Raw genomic sequence first — 24151 nt, forward strand, 5'->3', positions numbered from 1 at the left:
AAATTGTGCATTTGACCCCTCTCTCTCTCTGGTCTCTCAGATTCATCCCTCTCTTCTCTCTGGTCTCTCAGAATCATCTCTCTCGCTCTGGTCTCTCAGAATCATCCCTCTCTCGCTCTGGTCTCTCAGAATCATCCCTCTCTCGCTCTGGTCTCTCAGAATCATCCCCCTCTCGCTCTGGTCTCTCAGAATCATCCCTCTCTCTCTTTGGTCTCTCAGAATCATCCCTCTCTCTCTCTGGTCTCTCAGATCATCCCTCTCTCTCTCTGGTCTCTCAGAATCATCCCGCTCTCTCTCTGGTCTCTCAGAATCATCCCTCTCTCTCTCTTGGTCTCTCAGAATCATCCCTCTCTCTCTCTGGTCTCTCAGATTCATCCCTCTCTCTCTCTAGTCTCTCAGAATCATCCCTCTCTCTCTCTGTCTCTCAGATTCATCCCTCTCTCGCTCTGGTCTCTCAGAATCATCCCTCTCTCTCTCTCTGGTCTCTCAGATTCATCCCTCTCTCTCTCTGGTGCACCGGAGGCTGGTGAGGGTAAGGATGGCTCATCATAATGTCTGCAATTGAGTGAATGGAATGTTATCGAACACAACAACCATTAATTCCACTCCCCATTTAATGTGCCACCAGCCGCCTGTGGTGTGTACTCTTGGTATGTGTGACTATGTATTTATAAAGAGATTGACTTATTTTGATCATCAGAGAGAGCTCTCCTCCAAGGCAGCCTTTGATTAGAAAAGTATGATTTCAGGTGACACTCAGCCCAATTGATAGTCATGCAAAATGACACATTGTCACGCTGTCTGCATACCGAGTCTCTAATGACGCTAGTGGCCTGTCACAAGAAAGAGAAATCATCAGCATTGCCCCTTTCAAGTTTCAACCAATCAGAAACTATTTAACTAAGCTCTAAATTATAACACTAAACATCTCCAAAAAAAAATGGAAAAGACGTGTTGAGTCGAAGGGGCTTCACATGCTACAGTATATATACAATATATATGTTGGTTATACATTTATCAGACAGAGAAACAAGGAATGTGATGATTCTGGGTACAACAAGCTTATAGATTGTATCTCCCTCACTTCCAGCTGTAGATTTAGATAATTCATTGGCTCCAAATGAATTCCAGGAATTGAATTCCAATGATCCCTCCAAGTCATGATCAAGTTGCATGCTTTGTGACTACTGGTGACTGCTGGTGTACTGTACATGTCCAAGTTATTCATATCTCTTAATCATCTGCCTCATTGTTCTGCACTGTGGAGGCAGGGCGTGGTGGGTTGGTTATAGGTTGCTCATTGTTCTGCACTGTGGAGGCAGGGCGTGGTGGGTTGACTATAGGTTGCTCATTGTTCTGCACTGTGGAGGCAGGGTGTGGTGGGTTGGTTATAGGTTGCTCATTGTTCTGCACTGTGGAGGCAGGGCATGGTGGGTTGATTATAGGTTGCTCATTGGTTCCAATCTAAAGAAGCAGAAGCTGGAGGGGTTTTGTTACTTTAGAGATGGCAACTGGTTGGATCGTGTTGACAATGGAGTGGATATTGTTGATAATGGAGTGGATCGTGTTGACAACGGAGTGGATCGTGTTGACAACGGAGTGGATCGTGTTGACAACGGAGTGGATCGTGTTGACAACGGCGTGGATCGTGTTGACAACGGCGTGGATAATGTTGATAATGGAGTGGATATTGTTGATAATGGAGTGGATATTGTTGACACCGCGTGGATCGTGTTGAACGGCGTGGACCGTGTTGACAACGGAGTGGATCATGTTGACAACGGAGTGGATCGTGTTGACAACGGCGTGGATCGTGTTGACAACGGAGTGGATGGTGTTGACAACGGAGTGGATCGTGTTGACAACGGCGTGGATCGTGTTGACAACGGCGTGGATCGTGTTGACAACGGCGTGGATCGTGTTGACAACGGCGTGGATCGTGTTGACAACGGAGTGGATCGTGTTGACACGGAGTGGATTGTTGACACGGAGTGGATCATGTGGGGGAGCTCTCACCACCTGCTTATGTTCCTGATGAGGTTATACTGTTCAGTAGCCAAACGTTGTCAAATGTTGCTGATAGAAATGGCATGAGTGGAGTTGATTCATGTCAGAGAGAAGTGTTTGTTATACACTACCGGTCAAAAGTTTCAGAACACCTACTATTCAAGGGTTTTTTTTTTTTTACAATTTTCTACATTGTAGAATAACTGCTGCTCAAAATAGTCACATATCACAATGTTACACTAGACACACTGTCTACAATTTACTGTAGAATAACTGCTGCTCAAAATAGTCACACATGGAGACTGCAAAGTCTGCCTGTGTGGCACCAGGAGAAGGAAGCAGAGGAGGTTGACAAAGAACATGTGTTGAGCTTGTGTTGCACCATGCTTTGGGGAGTATCATGTGCTCAAACATTATTGAGCACATCTGCAGCCATTAGTGAGTGACTGACCTGACCGGTGACCTGACAGGTGACATGGCATGATACTATGCGCTTTAGAGGTGGGGGGGGGGGGGGGGGGGGGTGGAATAGCATGTTGTTGTCACTCACTGCGATGAAATATGAAATATGGGTTAATTCAATCCGTTTTTTTTTTCCCTCCTCTAGTAAACAAGATTTTGTTGTTGTTCTCAACCATCACCAATACTTTCAATACAAATAGACGATATTACCTATTATTGGTCTAGTGTTTTCCTTGGCTGTGGTTTTCATTCCGGGTGTTAAACTGTTAAGGAGTGTACGCTAGCATACAAAACGCTGGCCTCAATCTTCAGCCCCAAAGATGTCAGCTAGCAGTTATGATATTTGGCAATACTGTTTGGTTGTTTGGGTTTCTGAAGTACAGAATAAACAGGAATTATTTAATGAGAATACATATCAGGATAAAGCAATAAACATATTACAAAGAAGTAACACAATAACACTGCTATAAAAAATAAAAAAAATCTTGCATTGACAAAATCACAAATATGAGTTCTAACAGTAAGAAACAGTAACTGTTGATCTCCACAAGGGGGCAGAACAGAGCTATGCTAAACAAGCCAAATTAAAACAAACCATGGTCATAAGGCCAGGGGAGCATCAAAATATAACACAAGCTAATACTTCTCTGACGCAATTAGCTTTGTTTTACAGAGCTAATAGAAGAATGTAGCTAGCCGCATAAGCACGATTGAATATAACACCATAAAGATTATGAAATGGGTAACATTACCTTGCATGTTATAAGGAATACACACAAATATACTATGCTCCATACATACAGTGAGCTACAGTAGAAACGACATAACACGACATACAGAAACTATTATATCGTAATAAGGCATTTACTTTGATATAAACGCACACATTTACGAAGTTATTATCATGTAGTAACGAAAACAACAATGAATGCGATGCGGGCACCAGACGGAAAAATAATTGGCGCTTGGGGAAGTTTTTCCAGTTCAGTAATGCCTAAAAAATAAACTGTCCGTAAAAGTGAAATGGACTACTTTTATGTGCATTAATGAGGAGGCGGAACACACCTCGATTCAAACTGTTGTTAGAAAGTAAAAACTTGTTTCAAAATAATTAGAAATTGACAAGTTGAAACAGCCTATAGGTAAATAATAACAGGCAGCGTGCCTTGGTTTGAGGGCACCGCGGATTAACTTCCTGTTTCGTAACAATCACATTTTGGAACAGTGAGCACGTTGTGACATCAGGTGCATAAAAAAACTCACGCTGGTACGACTGTTAGAGATATTTGAAACTCACGTAAGAAAAGGTCAAATTTTCTCCCTCACTGCCTTGTATCATTAGCTTCTACGCCTGTGTCTTGGAGGGCTTGGGAAGCATTCACAGAACAATCAACACTGCTTGCACCATCACAATGCTTAATGTTCCTCATGCTATCGTTCCGCATGAAAGTTCCTCATCGGTCAAGACTACAGGAATAATGCCATATGGTTTGTGGATGCATGAGGAACTTCAGCACAAACAAAACATGACACATTCCTGTGAACACTATTGTCAACCATAAACTTGGTGAATTGATAACAGCTATTTTCAGTGAGGCTACTTCTACCAGTGTGCCCTGCTGCCCCATTACTGTTATGCCAGGTGCTGGATCGTCTACTTCGCCTTGCGGTGGAGCGGCTATTGTTTGCTGGATTCCCGTACTGAGCCTGCTGTTGGCTCGAGCTGGAGCGGCTGTTATTTAAGTCCCGCCGTGGGACTGCTGGTGTTCCTTTCAACTGGACTGGTTTCATTTACTGCTCTGTGTTGTTCTGTTCCTCCCAGGACCCGTACCAAAGTTGCAATGAAAAGACTGACCACAAATAGCAACAAACATGATGTGTAGACTCCGGGCCCTGTTCCTCCCAAGGCCACTGGGGTCGCCGGCGACAATTCATCGGCTGATACATCGTCGCCTGGGTCGTGGGGCACCTTCCTGCAGTGGCTGGCATGAACCCACGTCGAACTCTCTGCAACCTTCACCGCTGTCTGGGTCGTCAGGAGCACCTGGAATGGACCAGTCCAGCGCTGTTGTCTGTCTGCGGAGGTCCTTGATGACCACCCAATTGCCTGGCTGCAATTTGTGAAGCTGTCCTCCCTTTGGTTCAGGCAAAGCTGCTTTTACCCTGGGAAAATAGATTTCAGAACATTGTTAAGTGCAGCACATTATCTTACCATTTGATCCTTGCAACCCATCAATGTCAACCTGTTCTGTGGGCCTATGTCCGTCAACTTGCAAAACAAGCAGACCCTCTGTATTTTATTAGTGCTGGAAAATGTAAAGGTAATTTAATATACCACCTGCCTCTGTTTAAATTCTAGAGTACTACAGTTGCAACAACGATCGTAGGCCAGTGAAAAACACTGCTTTAAAAGTTGTGACAATGAGTCAAGTAGGAAACGTAATGAAAAAGTACTCCTGACATTTCAGTCCTTGAAGAGTGACAAATTGTCCCCAATGTCACCTATCAAAGGCAGGGATTATTATTATTAGCTCTCTATGTTATTGCATATATGATGTTAGACAAGCGAATAGTCTAGGAATTGACAGTCAAATTGAGTTCTAACACTGGAACTTTTTATATCTCTCTTTTGATGGATGACTGTCCACCCACCATGTTTAGATTCTCGCTCTCTCTGTCTCTCTCTGTCTCTCTCTCTCTCTCTCTCTCTCTCTCTCTCTCTCTCTCTCTCTCTCTCTCTCTCTCTCTCTCTCTCTCTCTCTCTCTCTCTCTCTCTCTCTGTCTRTCTGTCTGGCTGTCTGTCTGTCTGTCTGTCTGGCTGTCTGTCTGTCGTCTCTCTGTCTGTCTTATCATATTTTACAGACTACACAGTTAAACAGTTTTTACATAGTGTTGCTCATAAGGGAAAAATTGTAATTTCGGTGTAAACACAAAACAATCCCAGAGCAGCCATTCATACGGAGAGAGACTGACTGCTCAGCGCTGAGTGTTCCATTCAGTACATCGTGGGTATCATCCAGCCGCCCGCTTTAGGAGAACACACGGTGTTAATGACTATATAATACACAATTTGCATTAATGGAAAAACAAGCATATTTATGAAATCGGAGTTAGGTAGCGTCCAAAACACTTTTAATTACCCCTGGCGCATTACATTACGTCTGTGTCCCAAATGTTATCCTATTACCTATAAAGTGTACTATTTTTGACGAGAGCTGTATGTCAAAGTGGGGGGATATAGGGTGGTGTTTGGGACACAGACTATTCTCCTAATAAACTGATTAACTACAAATGTCCTTTCTGTCCCCGATAGGCAATAAAATAGCATCTTAATCACAACGAGCATTGCCATGCAGGTCGAGCTACCAAGACCGACTGTTGCACCCTGGGAGATCCGACACAAAATAAGTTGTTATGAAGACAACAAGGTACTTAGAGGTGCCATCAAAATAGATTTTTATAAAAAATAATTACTGCCTTTTATTATGTACTAAAACATTTWAAAAAAAATCATTAATGACATCAGTAGCTACAACGACACAGCATTTGTCGTTATTTTGAATATAAAATATAAACACTCTATCCAATAAATGTTTTAGAAAATATATAATAAGTCTCTAAAAGCTTTGCACACCTGGATTGTACAATATTTGCACATAGTTTTTATTTTTATTCTTCAAGCTCTGTCAAGTTGGTTGTTGATCATTGTTAGACAGCCATTGTCAAGTTTTGCCATAGATTTCAAGTGAATTTATGTCAAAACTGTGACTAGGCCGCTCAGAAACATTCAATGTCGTCTTGGAAAGCAACTCCAGTGTATATTTGGCCTTGTGTTTTAGGTTATTGTCCTGCTGAAAGGTGAATTTGTCTCCCAATGTGTCACGCCCTGACCTTAGTTATCTATGTTTTCTTTATTATTTTGGTTAGGTCAGGGTGTGACGAGGGTGGGTATGCTTGTTTTGTATTGTCTACGGTTTTTTGTATGTCTAGGGGTGTTAGTAAGTCTAGGCATATGTATGTCTATGGTGGCCTGAATTGGTTCCCAATCAGAGGCAGCTGTTTATCGTTGTCTCTGATTGGGGATCATATTTAGGTTGCCATTTTCCCTTTTGGTTTTGTGGATTCTTATTCTATGTTTAGTTGCCTGTCTGCACTAGCCATATTAGCTTCACGGTTCGTTTTGTTATTTTGTTCGTTTTGTTCAGTGTTCGTTCTTTAAATAAAGAAGAATGTACGCTTATCACGCTGTGCTTTCGTCTCCTCCCTACGACGGCCGTGACACAATGTCTGTTGAAAAGCAGACTGAACCAGGTTTTCTTCTAGGATTTTGCCTGTGCTTAGCTCTATTCCGTTTATTTTAATCCTAAAAAAAAACTCCCTGCTCCACGCCAGTGACAAGCATATCCATAACCACGCTTGTAAATATGAAGATTGGTACACAGTGATGTGTTGTATAAGATTTGCTCCAAACACGACGCTTTGTATTCAGTACGTGAAGTTAATTTCTTTAACACATTTTTGCAGTTTTACTTTAGTGCCTTTATTGCAAACGGATACATGTTTTGGAATATTTTTATAAGTATTATGCACAGGCTTCCTTATTTTCACTCTCAATTAGGTTAGCATTGTGGAGTAACAACAATGTTCTCCTCAGTTCTCTCCTTTCACAACCATTAAAACGTTGTAACTGTTTTAAAGTCAACATTGGCTTCATCGTGAAATCCTTGAGTGGTTTCTTTCCTCTTTGGCAACTGAATTAGGAAGGATGCCTATATCTTGTAGTGACTGGGTTTATTGATACACCATCCAAGTTATTAATAACTTTACCATGCTCAAAGGGATCATCAATGTCAGGCATTAGAAAACCTCCCTGGTCTTTGTGGTTGAACATATGTTTGAAATTCACTGCTTCACTGAGGAACCTTACATATACAATGCATTTGGAATATATTCTGACCCCTTGACTTTTTCCACATATTGTTGTGTTACAGCCTTATTCTAAAATTGATTCAATTGTTCCTTTCGTCATCAATCTACAAGCAATACCCCATAATGACAAAGCAAAAATAGGTTTTTAGAAATGTTTGCTTGTTTATGGAAATATCACATTTACATAAGTATTCAGACTCTTTACACAGTACTTTGTTGAAGCACCTTTGGCAGTGATTACTGCCTCGAGTCTTCTTGGGTATGACGCTAGAAGCTTGGCACACCTGTATTTGGGGAGTTTCTCCCATTCTTCTCTGCAGATCCTCTCAAGTTATGTCAGGTTGGATGGGGAGCGTTGCTGTACAGCTATTTTCAGATCTCTCCAGAGATGTTCAATCGGGTTCAAGTCCAGGCTCTGGCTGCTCAACTCAAGGACATTCAAAGACCCCGAAGCCACTCCTGCGTTGTCTTGGCTGTGTGCTTAAGGTTGTTGTCCTGTTGGAAGATGAAACTTCATCCCAGTCTGAGGTCCTGAGCGCTCTGGAGCAGGTTTTCATCAAGGATCTCTCTGTACTTTGCTCCGTTCATCTTTGCCTCGATCCTGACTAGTCTCCCATCCCCACAGCATGATACTGCCACCACCATGCTTCACCGTAGGGATGGTGCTAGGTTTCCTCCAGGCGTGACGCTTGGCATTCAGGCCAAAGAGTTCAATCTTGGATTCATCAGACCAGATAATCTTGTTTGTCATGGTCTGAGAGTCTTTAGGTGCCTTTGGCAAACTCCAAGCGGGCTGTCATGTGCCTTTTACTGAGGAGTGGCTTCCATTTGGTCACTCTACCATAAAGGCCTGATTGGTGGAGTGCTGCAGAGATGGCTGTCCTTCTGGAAGGTTCTCCAATCTCCACAGAGTACTCTAGAGCTCTTTCAGAGTGACCATCGGTTTTCTTGGTCACCTCCCTGACCAAGGCCCTTCTCTCCCGACTGCTCAGTTTGGCCGGGAGGCCAGCTCTAGGAATAGTCTTGGTGGTTCCAAACTTCTTCCATTTAAGAATGATGGAGGCCACTGTGTTCTTGGGGACCTTCAATGCTGCAGAAATTTTTTGGTACCCTTCCCCAGATCTGTGCCTCGACAAAATCCTGTCTCTGAGCTCTACGGACAATTCCTTCGATCTAATGGGTTTGTTTTTGCTCTGACATGCACTGTCAACTATAACACCTTACATAGACAGGTGTGTGCCTTTCCAAATCATGTCCAATCAATTGAATTTACCATAGGTGGACTCCAATCAAGTTGTAGAAACATCTCAAGGATGATCAATGGAAATAGGATGCACCTGAGCTCAATTTCGAGTCTCATWGCAAAGGATCTGAATACTTATGAAAATAAGGTAATTTTAATAAATTTTTGAATAAGGCTGTAACGTAACAAAATGTGGAAAAAATCAAGGGGTCGGAATACTTTCCGAAGCCATTGTACTGTAATTGTATGTGTGGGGAACGGAGATGAGGTAGTCATTCAAAATTCATGATAAACACTATTATTGCACACAGAGTGAGTCCATGCAATTTATTATGTGATTTGTTAATAAGCACATGCTTACTCCTGAACGGAAGCTTACACGAAATCCCGCTATGCCCTGCGACGAACCATCAAACAGGCAAAGCGTCAATACAGGGCTAAAATTGAGTCATACTACACTGGCTCTGACGCTCGTCGGATGTGGCAGGGCTTGCAAACTATTACAGACTACAAAGGAAAGCACAGCCGCGAGCTGCCCAGTGACACGAGCCTACCAGATGAGCTAAACTTCTATGCTCGCTTCGAGGCAAGCAACACTGAGACATGCATGAGAGCATCAGCTGTTCCGCACGACTGTGGGATCACGCTCTCCGTAGCCGACGTAAGTAAGACCTTTAAACAGGTCAACATACACAAGGCTGCGGAGCCAGACGGATTACCAGGACGTGTGCGCCGGGCATGTGCTGACCAACTGGCAGGTGTCTTCACTGACATTTTCAACATGTCCCTGATTGAGTCTGTAATACCAACATGTTTCAAGCAGACCACCATAGTCCCTGTGCCCAAGAACACAAAGGCAACCTGCCTAAATTACTACAGACCCGTAGCACTCACATCTCCGTCGCCATGAAGTGCTTTGAAAGGCTGGTAATGGCTCACATCAACACCATTATCCCAGAAACCCTAGACCCACTCCAATTTGCATACCGCCAAACAGATCCACAGATGATGCAATCTCTATTGCACTCCACACTGCCCTTCCCACCTGGACAAAAGGAACACCTATGTGAGAATGCTATTCATTGACTACAGCTCAGCGTTCAACACCATAGTACCCTCAAAGCTCATCACTAAGCTAAGGAACCTGGGACTAAACACCTCCCTCTGCAACTGGATCCTGGACTTCCTGATGGGCCACCCCCATGTGGTGAGGGTGGGTAACAACACATCTGCCACGCTGATCTTCAACACTGGGGCTCCCCAGGGGTGCTTGCTCAGGCCCCTCCTTTACTCCCTGTTCACCCACGACTGCATGGCCAGGCACGACTCCAACAYCATCATTAAGTTTGCAGATGACACAACAAAGACCTGGCCGCGTGGTGCCAGAATAACAACCAATCCCTCAACGTAACCAAGACTAAGGAGATGATTGTGGACTACAGGAAAAGGAGCACCGAGCACGTCCCCATTCTCATCGACGGGGCTGTAGTGGAGCAGGTTGAGAGCTTCAAGTTCCTTGGTGTCCACATCAACAACAAACTAGAATGGTCCAAACACACCAAGACAGTCGTGAAGAGGGCACGACAAAGCCTATTCCCCCTCAGGAAACTAAAAAGATTTGGCATGGGTCCTGAGATCCTCAAAAGGTTCTACAGCTGCAACATCGAAAGCATCCTGACCGGTTGTATCACCGCCTGGTACGGCAATTGCTCGGCCTCCGACTGCAAGGCACTACAGAGGGTAGTGCGTACGGCCCAGTACATCACTGGGGCAAAGCTGCCTGCCATCCAGGACATCTATATCAGGCGGTGTCAGAGGAAGGCACTAAAAATTGTCAAAGACCCCAGCCACTCCAGTCAGAGACTGTTCTCTTTACTACCGCATGGCAAGCGGTACCGGAGTGCCAAGTCTAGGACAAAAAGGCTTCTCAACAGTTTTTACCCCCAAGCCATAAGACTCCTGAACAGGTATATGCATAGTCACTTTAACCACATCTACATGTACATACTACCTCAATAAACCTGACTAACCAGTGTCTGTATATAGCCTTGCTACTGTTATTTTCAAATGTCTTTTTACTGTTGTTTAATTTCTCTTACTTACCTACACACACACACACACACACACCACACACACACACACACACCACACCACACCACACACACCACACACACACACACACAACACACACACCACACACCCAACACACACACACACACACACACACACACACACACACACACTTACCTTTTTTTCACTCGCACTATTGGTTAGAGCCTGTAAGTAAGCATTTCACTGTAAGGTCTGTTGTATTCGACGCACGTGACAAATAAACTTTGATTTGATTAGATTTGACTTATTTAGGCTTGCCATAACAAAGGGGTTGAATACTTATTGACTCAAGACATTTCAGATTTTCATTTTTTATTAATTTGGGGTATTGTTTGTAGGCCAATGACACAAAATCTCAATTTAATGCATTTTAAATTCAGGTTTGTAACATAACAAAATGAGGAAAAAGTAAAGTGCTTTGAATAATTTATGAGGGACTTGTATCGCTGTTCATGCAACGTTTACTTGGCAACATCCCTTTTTTAGAACAGAAACAAGCTGCCCGAGAAATGTGAAGCCTGCATGAAATAAATCTATTTACAATTTGATATTGTCATCCCCTGTTTTGTTCAGGAATATGGAACAGCCAAATTAATTAACTTGAAATGGAAACATTTGTCACATCTCCTCAAATGGACTTTATGAGGCATCCGGAAGCCAGAAAAGCATGTGTTGATTAACATTGTCTCAGATTAGAGGCAGCTCATGTTCATGTCACTATTGAGTTCATCAGCCCCTCAGGGAGCACCTGGGAGAAAAATGGCATCATCATCATCATCATCACCACATCATGGCATATTTCTCCTCATTCTGTATCTCCATGGATCACATTCTTATGTTGCACAGCAGGATTTCCTATGGAGATTGAAAAARGTACTGCTGAGATTGAGGCTATCCTAAAATGGACAGCGCACATCCTCCTTTTCAACATGCAAAGGAGGCTTTATATTTTTCAAAAAACAACAGAAGTTCCAGGTTAGAGCAAAGACAAGGGATTTTTGCCTTTTTTTCAAGTATGCAGGGATATGGCTGTTATGGCGACCGTATTACCGCCACACCGGCGGTCATGAGTCATGACCGCTGTCAAATTCCATGTGACCRTTTAGTTACGGTAACTAGGCTTCCCCAAGCTCTGATAATGTGGATGGTCATTAGTAGCCTGCATTTGCGTCACTTTTGAGAATGGTGTTTTCCAGCTAATTGATTACATTTTGGAACATTCGTGCTTATAGCCTACTGCCGTGTGCGCATTGCTACGCTTGTAACGTGAAGAAATAGCCTAATAGTTTATCAACATTTTAAGCTAATCGTTCTGATCTGTTGCATCAGCCTCATTGCTTTTAAACATATATTTCATCCCACAACTGTCCCAGACTATGTTTGGAATATGTATTTCTCACACAGAAGGACAAGTTGATCAATAGAATAGGTCAACTTTTGCTCATTCCTTTCATGTAACCTTTTTCAAATCATCATGCAGCCGTAGAATGTAGCCTATTAAAAATCAAACATATAGCACAAAATTAAAACTAAAGTTTCAAAAATCCAAACTCTTGTCACGTTCTGACCTTTATTTCCTTTTTTTTGTCTTTATTTAGTATGGTCAGGGCGTGAGTTGGGGTGGGCAGTCTATGTGTGTTTTTCTATGTTGGGGTTTTGTGTTCGGCCTGGTATGATTCTCAGTCAGAGGCAGCTGTCAATCGTTGTCCCTGATTGAGAATCATACTTAGGTAGCCTGGGTTTCACTTTTGGTTTGTGGGTGTTTGTTTCCGTGTCAGTGTTTGTCGCCACACGGTACTGTTTCGTTTGATCATCGTTTATTGTTTTTGTTCCTGTGTTCAGTTTTGGATTTATATTAAAGACATGAACACTTACCACGCTGCGCTTTGGTCCGATCCTTCTACCACCACAGACGATCGTTACAACTCTAAATTAAGCATATAGGAGTACCTGTTTCTTTGTTAACACAGAATAGCCACATGTGCGCACTTCCTCAAATCATTTGGAGAAAAATATCCTTTCTATTTTATTCAGCTATGTTCAATTGTCTTCTTCATACATTAAAATAATATAAAAATAATGCCACAGAATTCTAAGCAAATATTGTCTGCTAAATGAGCTAGTGTAGTCCACAACCATATGACAAAGACAGACCAGGACCTAACATAAGGGTAACTCAGAGTATGCTATTATGTTCTTCTGAAATAGACTACATTTTCTTCATATCGTGTTTCTTTAGACCTGTCTAAAATAACTAATGGATTTATTGTGATGGTGTAGGCTATATTAAATGGTTTAATTAGACTTTTTCAAATGTAGATGTTCCCGAAAGTCTGATTCATTGACTTGTGTGGTAGCCAGGAGATGCTAAAAGTTTTCATATTAATTAACAGGCAATTACCATGACACTGGCAGTTATTTGCTTGACAGGGATTGACAATGGATAGATGCCACAGTTAAATAAAGGTGCAATAAAAACATACAAATGATGTGGTCTAACACATTGGCCTTGGCAAGCCGTGCGCATGTATGCACACACAAACATTATGCGAATACGCCACACACCGCACACACGCACACACCACACATAACACACACAACCAACACACACACACACACAACACACACACACACACACAACACACACACACACACACACACACACACACACACAACACACACACACACCACACACACACCGCACACACGCACACACACACACACACACACACACCACACACACACACACACACACACACACACCACACCAACGCACACACGCACACACGCACACACGCACACACGCACACACGCACACACATACGCACACACATACGCACACACATACACAACACACATACACACACACACACACAACACACACACACACACACACACAACACACACACACACACACACACACACACACACACACATTATGCGAATACGCCACACACCGCACACACGCACACACACACATACACACACACACACACACACACACACACACACACACACACACACACACACACACACACAGACACACACACACACACACACACACCGCACACACGCACACACACACAACACACACACACACACACACCACACACACACACACACACCGCACACACGCACACACGCACACACGCACACACGCACACACGCACACACGCACACACATACGCACACACATACGCACACACATACACATACACACATACACACACACACACACACACCACACACACACACACACACACACACACACCACACACACACACACACACACACACACACACACACACACACACACACACACACACCGCACACACCACACACCACACAACACACACACACACACACACCACACACACACACACACACACACACACACACACACACACACACACACACACGTACACATGCACACACATTGAAGTGATGCGTTGAAACAACCCTCTATGCTCCATCATGGTGATATTTACATTTTGATCTTTTTTCAGATGATCGATTGTCGAATGGCCAGCTATTTGTTATGTTAAAAAACAACGAGAGGCTGAAAAATACAAAGAGTGATTGGAGCAGACACCTCCAAAAACAGTGGGAAGGGGGAAAGCGGGAGGTCTACCATCCTACAGTAGCTCCTGCTTTCCGTCTTCCCACTGATTTTGGCATGAATTAGTTTCTCCTGTAAGATGAGGGGTTTCAGCATTGAGGCACTGTGTAGAGCGGTAAAGAAAATGTCAAGTTTGAAAGGACTTGATTTAACTGTACTATACAGTTGCAGTAAGAAGTTTACATTCACTTGGGTTGGAGTCATTAAAACTCGTTTTTCAACCACTCCAACAACTTTCTTGTTAACAAACTATAGTTTTGGCAAGTCGGTTAGGACATCTACTTTGCATGACACAAGTACATTTTCCAACAATTGTTTACAGACAGATTTTTTCACTTACAACTCATTGTGTCACAATTCCAGTGGGTCAGAAGTTTACATACACTAAGTTGACTGTGCCTTTAAAACAGCTTGGAATATTCCAGAAAATGATATCATGGCTTTAGAAGCTTCTGATAGGCTAATTGACATCATTTGAGTCATTTGGAGGTGTACCTGTGGAGGTATTTCAAGGCCTACCTTCAAACTCAGTGCCTCTTTGCTTGACATCATGGGAAAATCAAAATAAATCAGCCAAGACCTCAGAAAAAATAATTGTAGACCTCCACAAGTCTGGTTCATCCTTGTGATCAATTTCCAAACGCCTGAAGGTACCACGTTCATCTGTACAAACAATAGTACGCAAGTATAAACACTATGGAACCACGCAGTCATCATACCGCTCAGGAAGGAGACGCGTTCTTTCTCCTAGAGATGAACGTACTTTGGTGCAAAAAGTGCAAATCAATCCCAGAACAACAGCAAATGACCATGTGAAGATTCTGGAGGAAACAAGTACAAAAGTAGCTCTATCCACAGTAAAACGAGTCCTATATCGACATAACCTGAAAGGCAGCTCAGCAAGGAAGAAGCCACTGCTCCAAAACCCCCATAAAAAAGCTATACTACAGTTTGCAACTGCACATGGGGACAATGATCGTACTTTTTGGAGAAATGTCATCTGGTCTGATGAAACGGAAATAGAACTGTTTGGCCATAATGACCATCGTTATGTTTGGAGGATAAAAAGGGGGAGGCTTGTAAGCCGAAGAACACCATCCCAACTGTGAAGAACGGGGGTGGCAGCATCATGTTGTGGGGGTGCTTTGCTGCAGGAGGGACTGGTGCACTTCACAAAATAAATGGCATCATGAGGATGGAAAATGACGTGGATATATTGAAGCAACATCTCAAGACATCAATCAGGAAGTTAAAGCTTGGCCGCAAATGGGTCTTCCAAATGGACAATGACCCCAAGAATACTTCCAAAGTTGTGGCAAAATGGCTTACGGACAACAAAGTCAAGGTATATACAGAAACCCAGCCTAAAACCCCAAACAGCAAGCAATGCAGGCGTAGAAGCACGGTGGCTAGGAAAAACTCCCTAGAAAGGCCAAAACCTAGGAAGAAACCTAGAGAGGAACCAGGCTATGAGGGGTGGCCAGTCCTCTTCTGGCTGTGCCGGGTGGAGATTATAAAGAGAACATGGCATACTTAAATTCACACAGGACACCGGATAAGACAGGAGAAGTACTCCAGATATAACAAACTGACCCTAGCCTAAACTACTGCAGCATAAATACTGGAGGGTGAGACAGGAGGGGTCAGGAGACACTGTTGGCCCATCCGATGATACACCCGGACAGGGCCAAACAGGAAGGATATAACCCCACCCACTTTGCCAAAGCACAGCCCCCACACCACTAGAGGGATATCTTCAACCACCAACTTACCATCCTGAGACAAGGCTGAGTATAGCCCACAAAGATCTACGCCACGGCACAACCCAAGGGGGGGCGCCAACCCAGACAGGAAGATCACGTCAGTGACTCAACCCACCCAAGTGACGCATCCCTCCTAGGGACGGCATGAAAGAGCATCAGTAAGCCAGTGACTCAGCCCCTGTAATAGGGTTAGAGGCAGAGAATCCCAGTGGAGAGAGGGGAACCGGCCAGGCAGAGACAGCAAGGGCGGTTCGTTGCTCCAGAGCCTTTCCGTTCACCTTCACACTCCTGGGACAGACTACACTCAATCACATGACCCACTGAAGAGATGAGTCTTCAGTAAAGACTTAAAGGTTGAGACCGAGTCTGCGTCTCTCACATGGGTAGGCAGACCATTCCATAAAAATGGAGCTCTATAGGAGAAAGCCCTGCCTCCAGCTGTTTGCTTAGAAATTCTAGGGACAATTAGGAGGCCTGCGTCTTGTGACCGTAGCGTACGTGTACGTATGTACGGCAGGACCAAATCGGAAAGATAGGTAGGAGCAAGCCCATGTAATGCTTTGTAGGTTAGCAGTAAAACCTTGAAATCAGCCCTTGCCTTAACAGGAAGCCAGTGTAGGGAGGCTAGCACTGGAGTAATATGATCACATTTTTTGGTTCTAGTCAGGATTCTAGCAGCCGTATTTAGCACTAACTGAAGTTTATTTAGTGCTTTATCCGGGTAGCCGGAAAGTAGAGCATTGCAGTAGTTTAACTTCATCACCCTCCCGGATCCGGGATCCTCCTCATCAAAAAAGCTGACTAGCATAGCCTAGCCTAACGGGACAGGGATATCATATAATATAATTTTCATGAAATCACAAGTCCAATACAGCAAATGAAAGATAAACATCTTGTGAATCCAGCCATCATTTCCGATTTTTAAAATGTTTTACAGCGAAAACACTATGTATTTCTATTAGCTAACCACAATAGCCAAACACACAACCGCATATTTTCATCATTGTTTCCACCGCATAGGTAGATTTCACAAAACCAACAAAATAGAGATAAAATTAATCACTAACCTTGAAGAACTTCATCAGATGACAGTCTTATAACATATTATACAATACATCTATGTTTTGTTCGAAAATTTGCATATTTAGAGCTGCAAATCGTGGTTATACATTGTGAATACGTAGCAACATTTCCCCAGAATGTCCGGAGATATTTTGGACACTCACCTAATCTRACCAAAGAACTCATCATAAACTTTACWWAAAAATACWTGTTGTAYRGCAAATGAAAGATACACTGGTTCTTAATGCAACCGCTGTGTTAGATTTTTTWAAATAACTTTACCACAACATACAGCTTGGGTTATTGTGAGACAGCGCTCACCAACACGGCGGAGAATAGGCATCAACATATTACACAGAAATACGAAATAACATCATAAATGTTTTCTTACTTTTGCTGAGCTTCCATCAGAATGTTGTACAAGGAGTCCTATTTCCAGAATAAATCGTTGTTTGGTTTTAGAATGTCCATTTCTTCTGTCGAATTAGCAACCTTGGCTAGCCATGTGGCGCGAACATTCCCATCCTCTCTTGGCGCAAAGAACGGAAAATTCCAAAAGTCCCATTATTAAACGTTGATTAAACTGATAAAACTCGGTTGAAAAAAATTACTTTATGATGTTTTTCTCATATGTATCAAATAAAATCAGAGCCGGAGATATTCGCCGTGTATACCGAACGCTTTTCAGAAGACAATGTCGAGCTCCCCCGCGCGCCGTCGAAGACAAAGGAAATACCGGACCTGTCACTCCAAAAGCTCTTRTTCGGCCTCAGATCAAGCTAGACACCCCATTCAACCTTCCACTGCCTGTTGACATCTAGTGGAAGGCGTATGAAGTGCATACATATCGATAAATAAAAGCCAGTTGAATAGGCAGGCCCTGAAACAGAGCCTCGTTTTCAGATTTTTCACTTCCTGTATGGAAGTTTGCTGCCAAATGAGTTCTGTTTTACTCACAGATATAATTCAAACAGTTTTAGAAACTTCAGAGTGTTTTCTATCCAATAGTAATAATAATATGCATATTGTATGATCTAGAACAGAGTACGAGGCCATTTAATTTGGGCACGATTTTTTCCAAAGTGAAAACAGCGCCCCCCTATTGACAAGAAGTTTTAACCTAGAAATAACAAAAGCATGGATACATTTTCCTGCATCATTTTTGGACAGAAAGTTTCTGATTTTTGCAATGTTACGTAGATGGAAAAAAGCTGTCCTTGAAACAGTCTTGAAATGTTCGTCAAAAGAGATATCAGGGTCCAGAGTAACGCCGAGGTCCTTCACAGTTTTATTTGAGACGACTTTACAACCATCAAGATTAATTGTCAGATTCAACAGAAGATCTCTTTGTTTCTTGGGACCTAGAACAAGCATCTCCATTTTGTCCGAGTTTAAAAGTAGAAAGTTTGCAGCCATCCACTTCCTTATGTCTGAAACACAGGCTTCTAGCGAGGGCAATTTTGGGGCTTCACCATGTTTCATTGAAATGTACAGCTGTGTTTCATCCGCATAGCAGTGAAAGTTAACATTATGTTTTTGAATGACATCCCCAAGAAGTAAAATATATAGTGAAAACAATAGTGGTCCCAACATGGCACCTTGAGGAACACCGAAATGTACAGTTGATTTGTCAGAGGACAAACCATTCACAGAGACAAACTGATATCTTTCCGACAGATAAGATCTAAACCAGGCCAGAACTTGTCCGTGTAGACCAATTTGGGTTTCCAATCTCTCCAAAAGAATGTGGTGATCGATGGTATCAAAGGCAGCACTAAGGTCATTTAAAAGGTCATTTACCACCTTCACAAGTGCAGTCTCAGTGCTATGATAGGGTCTAAAACCAGACTGAAGCATTTCTTATACATTGTTTGTCTTCAGGAAGGCAGTGAGTTGCTGCACAACAGCTTTATCAAAAAATTTTGAGAGGAATGGAAGATTCGATATAGGCCGATAGATTTTTTATATTTTCTGGGTCAAGGTTTGGCTTTTTCAAGAGAGGCTTTCGTACTGCCACTTTTAGTGAGTTTGATACACATCCGGTGGATAGAGAGCCGTTTATAGGATGGCCGATCACAGGAAGCAGCTCTTTCAGTAGTTTAGTTGGAATAGGGTCCAGTATGCAGCTTGAAGGTTTAGAGGCCATGATTATTTTCATCATTGTGTCAAGAGATATAGTTCTAAAACACATGTTTCATGTTTGGGGCAAATCGAACACAACACATCACAGAGTACCACTCTTCATATTTTGAAGCATGGTGGTGTCTGCATCATGTTATGGGTATGCTTGTCATCGGCAACAACTAGGGTGTTATTTAGGATAAAAATAAAAGGAATAAAGCTATGCAGAGGCAAAATCTTAGATGAAAACTTGCTTCAGTCTGCTTTCCAACAGACACTGGGAGACAAAGTAACCTTTCAGCAGGACAATAACCTAAAACACAGGGCAAAATATACACTGGAGTTGCTTACCAAGACAACATTGAATGTTCCTGAGTGGCCATGTTCAGTTTTTACTTATATCGGCTTTAAAATCTATGACAAGACTTGAAATGGCTGCCTAGCAATAATCAATAACCAACTTGATAGATTTTCAAGACTTTTAAAAATAAATAATGTGTAAATATTATACAATCCAGGTGTGCAATGCTCTTGGACACTTACACAGAAAGACTCACAGCTGTAATCGCTGCCAAAGGTGATTCTACATGTCTTGACTCAGGGGGTTGAATAGTAATCAACATGTATTAGTGTTAGAAATGTTAGAGTTTTGTGTTTTGTGTAGATAGTTGACAATTAAAAAAAAAAATTAATACATTTTAATCCCACCTTGTAACACAACAAAATGTGGAAAAAGTCAAGGGGTGTGAATACTTTCTGAAAGCTGTGTAGATGAGGGGAAGCAGAAGGATAGAGAGTGATCACGTCAGGTGAGAGTAATATAGACACAGTGAAGATAAGACAAAAGACAAAGAGAGCAAGAAAACATATGTTATATGTCACTCTGCTGCCTGTATCTGCCGGTCCAATAAACGTGTCTCACCTCCATAAAGGCGATCTATTAAAAACTGCCCAGAGGTAAAAATAAAATAAAAAACCTGGCTAATCTTTAAATCTTCAAACAGTTTTCATCCCTGTGACACCCCAAGGTCACGTCGTTAATCAGCTGTATGATACAGAATGAAGAAGGAGGAGGTGGAGGGAAAAGCAGCCTAGAGCGGCATGGGGCTGGTAAGAACTCTGTCTGCCGATAAGGAAGCCAGCCACAGTGGCACGTGGCTCTCCACAAACTCCTCCTAACCAGCCTGGCAGGACTGTATATTTTCATGCTATTGCTACTACCTGGGATTGGAGGTGACTGATGATGCCGTGTTAGGAAAGGGTTTTGTCAGGTCTCCCTCTCAAAAGAGGTGTCTAACCCTTAAGAGTCTTTTCCTGGTTAAATAAAGCTTCAATACATTTTATATTCAAGTTCAATACAGGTTAAAGAAATATTACCAAAGTGTTAAATAAAGGTTATATGAAGGTTAATTAATATCTGAGATAAGGACAGGGTCTGTGTGGTGTGTTGGGTGTAATGTCTGATTTAAGGACAGGGTCTGTGTGGTGCATATGCCCTTCTTCCTCACACATAATCCATCCAGAGAGGAAACAGAAGAGTGATTCCATTAAAATGGCCTTCCTGGAAGAGGAAAATGAATAAATATTAATCAAGCATTGATTAAAGCGTTAAGACGATGGCTCATTATTCACGAGACCCACAACGAGCCACCCTTTCCCCTCCTCCCCTTGTCCCCAACGGATTATATATTGATTATATATTGAGCAGACAGGAGAAAGAAAGAGAGCCGGAGAGAGACACAGACAGAGAGAAAGGGAGCGAGAGAGCTCAGTTGCTCAATAATACTTGGGAGGCCATTGTTCTGGCCTGCCATTATTCACCTGTGTAAAGAATGGGCCTTGAATGCAAGCAAGAAACAGTCTGAGAGCCTTCATGCATTTGAAAACCCACAGAGAGAGATATAGAGAGGCAAGAGAGAAGGCAAAGAAGAGAGAGAGAGCAATAGAGTGAGGAAAGGGAAGTGGGAAGAATCACAATGACTCAGGGGCGATGCTATCTCCTAGGCGGGCGCCAAGAGAGATAAGAGTCAAGATTCACAGAGGAGGTAGAGATGTCTTGCCCAGAGAGATAAGAGTCCAAGATTCACAGAGGAGGTAGAGATGTCTTGCCAGGGCATGTCGATCACAGAGTACAATTCAAGAGATAAGAGTTAAGCATTCACCAGAGGAGGTAGAGATGTCTTTGCCCAGAGAGATAAGAGTCAAGATTCCCAGAGGAGGTAGATGATGTTCTTCCCAAGAGATAAAGATCAAGATTCACGAGAGGAGGTAGAGATGTACCTTGCCCAGAGAGATAATGAGTCAAGGATTCACAGAGGAGGTAGAGATGTCTTGCCCAGGAGATAAGAGTCTAGGTTCACAGAGGAGGCTTGGGGGGCCAACTCATACTTGGGAAATTCTAGACAGTGTAGGCACTGAGTGTACATCATACAGATTGGACACAATCTGCTTGGACATACGCTAGGGAGAGCATAGATGGGATGATTAGGGCGTCGTGTTAGGTTTTGATTATGTAATATCGGGCTGTGGGCAGAGAATGTACAAGTTTGGCCAAGAGAACAGCGTAGAAAAGCTCTAGCATGGGATGACTGCAATATCTAATTATCGAAGTTGTTTTTCCGAGAAGTAAAACTTTTTTAATCGTAGTCGTATCATTGGGTTCCATTACATTTAAATCATGGGGGTTTCACTTCTATGTCCATCTTACCTTCTCACTCTCCGTAGATCTCCTCCTTGTTTTGCTCAAGGAGAGAACTTTCCGTTGATGGTTAAGTACTAACCACTTGCTTTGATCTTGCAAAGAATTACAGCTATGTTAGGAAAATAAATGTTCTATTGATTTGATTTAGTTAGGTTTTGAAAATGTTATATATCGCTGTATGCGTATGTCATGAAGAGTATCATCATACAGACTGATCAGTAATACCAGTTGTTAAACATTAACAACTACTAAAATATATATCAAAGATCAAGACACCTATTCGCTTCATATGCTCACTACTGCACTCGCACTCGATTACAACCTAACAAGTGACGAACTAACTAATGTGAATATGCTCAGCGAAGACATAGAAGGAGAGACTTATTCTCGAGTGACATGTACTCGAGAATGACAACAAGTGTATCGAGACACTAATTTGGTTACGTGAACTGCTGATATACAAACATAAGTGATAGAATTCCTACAGTGAATTGCCCGCAAGTCACATACCAAGATGTAGCTATATAAGTGAAACCATGCTGAGATACAAGCAAGTAGTAGGACCTATATAGTTGCAACTGACGTGTATCACAAAAATGTGTGACACTAGGCTTCAATGTGATAATACGTGTTTCTCCTGGGTTGTTTCTCTGGCGCCACGGCATTACACAAAGTGTAGACCCGATAGTGAAAATGCTAGCTTACAAGCCCTATAACAACAATAGCATCTTAGGAGAGAAACACACCCCATCCTACCCCCCCAAAAACACAATGGTTTAATCAATAGTGGGGGCTACTAGTCACCGGTGTTAGCAACATATTACAGTACGATCAATGTGGAGGCTATCACCCACAATCATGGGTGGCTGAGCCGAGGGTTCACAAGAGAATAGTTGCTCCATCTGTTCCGTTGAAGAGTGAGGTATATCAATCACTTATCAGGGTGTGTCTACACGCGGTACAGAATCATCCGAAAGTACAATTGTGAGGGTCTATGAGTACCACCAAGCCTGCGCGTGCTGTAGACACGCGTACAGAAGCTACACTTTGTAAGTATGCTGCCTTTCATGAGGTACAAAGGACTGAGTCATGCTACTGCGCTACAGTAGTCAATGTGAAGATCGTTGGGCTACTATCAATTCAGTGTGGGCACGAGTACAGAGCTAACATACTCCGGATCTGGCTATAGAAACAAGGTGGTGTCCCTGTGTAACACGATGTCACATGTTTGATGGACGGCTATATATCACGCAGCGGTTTCACTCGCGGTACAAGGAGAGTCTCTCTAATCGTGCTGACTGGAATCTATTGACTCTATATCAGTGCTGCGGCTAAGCAATCATGGTACCCTACGACTCTCTATATGTGAGCTAATTACACGTGGTATGCGTTAGCCTTGGACAAGAGACTCAATCTGTCGGAGTGCACCATATCACCTGAATAGCGTACGAGATCAACTTGGTGGGAGCTATACTACTTATATCTCTGGGCAAGACATCTCTACCTCCTCTGTGAATCTTGACTCTTATCTCTCTTGGCGCCCCTAGGAGATGCATCGCCCCTGAGTCATTGTGATTTCTTCCCACTTCCCTTTCCTCACTCTATTGCTCTCTCTCTCTTCTTTGGCCTTCTCTCTTGCCTCTCTATATCTCTCTCTGTGGGTTTTCAAATGCATGAAGGCTCTCAACTGTTTCTTGCTTGCATTCAAGGCCCATTCTTTACACAGGTGAATAATGGCAGGCCAGAACAATGGCCTCCCAAGTATTATTGAGCAACTGAGCTCTCTCGCTCCCTTTCTCTCTGTCTGTGTCTCTCTCCGGCTCTCTTTCTCTTCTCCTGTCTGCTTCATATAATAATCAATATATAATCCGTGGGGACAAGGGGAGGAGGGGAAAGGGTGGCTCGTTGTGGTGTCTCGTGAATAATGAGCCATCGTCTTAACGCTTTAATCAATGCTTGATTAATATTTATTCATTTTCTCTCTTCCAGGAGCCATTTTAATGGAATCACTCTTCTGTTTCCTCTCTGGATGGATTATGTGTGAGAAGAAGGGCATATGCACCACACAGACCCTGTCCTTAAATCAGACATTACACCCAACACACCACACAGACCCTGTCCTTATCCTCAGC

This window comes from Salvelinus sp. IW2-2015, linkage group LG15 (assembly GCF_002910315.2).
Source record: "Salvelinus sp. IW2-2015 linkage group LG15, ASM291031v2, whole genome shotgun sequence".
Taxonomy (NCBI): domain Eukaryota; kingdom Metazoa; phylum Chordata; class Actinopteri; order Salmoniformes; family Salmonidae; genus Salvelinus; species Salvelinus sp. IW2-2015.